Below are 3,001 nucleotides of genomic sequence, written 5' to 3' on the forward strand. Positions count from 1 at the left end.
ATAAATAAGAGTCACTAGAAAATTTTTGACACAAATCAAGCAACTAATGTAAAACAATCATGAATGGAAAGGAATACTACCAAAGTATGGAAGCAATTGCAGCTATAAAGGATGGTTAGGGGCTAGACGCTCAGTTTTGACAATACAACAGGAGCTATGTTAGGACGGAAGGAGAGAGGAGGACTAGAGAAGACTACTGAGCAGGCCTCTTTGAGAGGGAGCCAGCAGTATTATATTTCTTAACCTGAGCAGTGTAAATTAATCTGTATATTTATATTCACTTGCATGTTTGAGTTATTTCCACAAAAAGTTAACTTTAAAATATTATTTTTTTAAAAAATTTTTCAGCAGAAATGAAAAATATAAAAGAAATCTGAGAAAAAGAAATTTTAAAAATCCGAAAAGTTATGTGGGATTTATATTTGAAATGTTCTATACAAGCTCAAAATTTCTATAAATACGTATTTCTTAGGATTGCTCATGGAAAGGGGTTCCAGAAGCCACTCTCATAACAATGAGGACCACAGTGCCAAATATTGGGCTCTTTTTTCATTCGTTACTAAACAGAACTCTGAGTGATCTGTAGATAATATGCTGACACTAATGTAGGACAAATAAGGTATATCTTATTGTTTTGAAAATGATGAAACATTTCAAAGATGATCACATTAAGAGGACACAGAAGTCTTCTTGAAGGGGTTCCCACTGGTCAAGTTTATAACAACTTGAGTATCAAAAAACCCCTAATTAATTTATTCATAGCTGGCTTTTAGCATCTTATTCAGAAGAATAAAATGCTGAATTAAATGCTAAAAGCCAGCTATGAATATAATTTTAAACACTAGTAATTAAGCATTTAACCTGCTTTCTCAGTTAGAAACTCAGTGCAACTCTACCAGGTTTTTTTTATAATAAACGTACAAGAAATTGGGCAATTTTTGTTTTGCAACAGTTACATTTCTGAGAAGAAAAAAATATTGTTTCTAAAATCAATACTGTGCTCCATAGTTGATCTCTATACCCTTGAGACAATAGATAAAGGAGCGTTAGGGAGTAAGAGGATATAAAATATGTGGCCTCCTTCCCTTGAGACTAGACACCTGGATGGTGCCTGATGAATTCTTTTTGCTGCTGAAAATCAAAGACTACATAGCCTTCAATATGGATTATACCTTAACACCAAGAAAACAAAAATTCTCACTTCTGAATACCACTAGGCAAAAACATGATAGATAAAGATTTAAATTGTTATTTCATCTTGCTTGGAATAAAAATCAACATCCTTGACAGTCAAAGAAATTGAAAGACATATTGCATTGGGGAAATCTTCTGTCAAGAACCCCTCCAAAATGTTAAAGTGCAAGGATGTCACTTTGAAGATGATGGTGCTCCTGATCCGAGCCACGGTCTTCACAATCACTTGTTATGTATCCAAGAGTTGGACAATGAATAAGGATGACAGAAGAACAATCAATGCCTCCGAGTTGTGGTGCTGGAGAAGAGAATTGTTCATACTATGGCCTGCTAAGATAACAAACCGGTCCACTCCGTGGAGGGTGAAACCAGGCTTCTCCTTTGAGGCAAAGTTTTTTTAAGCTCTGTCTCACAGACTTTGGGCATGTTGCCAGAAGGGACCAGTCCTTAGACAAGGACATTGTACATGGAAGGGTGAAGGGGCAGGGCAAAAGAGGAAGATATTGGATAAGATGGGTTGACTCAGTTACTGGGGAAATGGAGGTAGGTGTGTGTGAGACAATGAAATTGCTCAAGACAGAGCAGAGTTCAGAGCTGTTGTATCTGGGGTCGCTATGGGTTGTAGGCGACTCGGCAGCACATACCGACAATTGGGAGAAGAAGCCCTACCAGCACAGTGATTAAGTGTTTGGCTGCTAACAACAGTAATAAAAGAAAATGACATTTTGCACCTGCCAGCTACTCCCTGGAATAAAAGACAGGCCTCAGTCTGCTTCTGAAAAGATTTACAGCTTTGAAGAACTGGGGTCCCAGTGGCACGGTTTATAAGGAGTTTTGCTACTAATTCAAATGCCACACCTCTCTGGCACTATGAATCCACCAGTGACTCCAACGGAGAAAGATAGACAATCTCTTTCTTTGCTATTTATAATCTTGAAATCAATGGAGGTTCCACTAGCGGTCTTTTCCAACTGGACAGCTAACGAGTTCCATTTTGAATGACTCTGTTCTGTAGGGTTGCCATGAAATCAGAATCAACTGGGAGGTAGTAGGTTTGGTTTGGGGTAAAGTAACATGATAAGGCACTAACTGTTCAGTGCTAGACTCCTTTTTTTCCAATTTGTTTTTCTTTTTCTTGCTGTGTACCATCAAATTGGAGCCAATTGTGACAGGAGGAGATAGGCCCCTCCTTCTCCAGCAGAGCATCTTTGTGATTGCAGTGCAGCTTCTTTGTCCTTAAGCTGCCAAAGCTCCCTCAGTGGTAGACTTCTAACCTGCCATGCTGAAGACATTCCCTGACAATGTCCCTCATGAGCAACCACCGACTCTTGTCAGGGCTGCAGCTTCCTGTTGTTACAAAGACCTTATAAGGGCCAAACCTAGTACAGCAGAGCATGGGAGCCAGATGTGACTCTTGCTGTAATATATGATTATGTCTATCACTTGAGATCTTATTTTTTAAAAAATCATTAATTCAACTAACGTTTTAACTCTAAGTCCTAGAGGCAACGTAAGGGATTATTTTGGTCAGATCAACTAGATTGGTATCTAAAGATCATAATCTGTCAAATGTCCTAAACAAAGAGACTAAAGTCACTTAAAAGAGCCTCAGGCATATACCAGACACAGGAAGTTGGAGGCAAGACTTAAGATTGGATCCTATTTGAACATTATCAGCTATACAAGACATTTTAGGAACAACAACAGAATTTGAGTAAGACTTGTGTCACTATGATTATTTAAGTAATTATTATTCGTTCTGATAGATTAGAAAATGCTATTTTTGATTGACTGCTTTGGAACAGAC

The sequence above is a fragment of the Elephantulus edwardii genome, unplaced genomic scaffold (assembly GCF_000299155.1).
Source record: "Elephantulus edwardii isolate Elephantulus edwardi_28Jun2011 unplaced genomic scaffold, EleEdw1.0 scaffold00243, whole genome shotgun sequence".
In the NCBI taxonomy this organism is placed as follows: domain Eukaryota; kingdom Metazoa; phylum Chordata; class Mammalia; order Macroscelidea; family Macroscelididae; genus Elephantulus; species Elephantulus edwardii.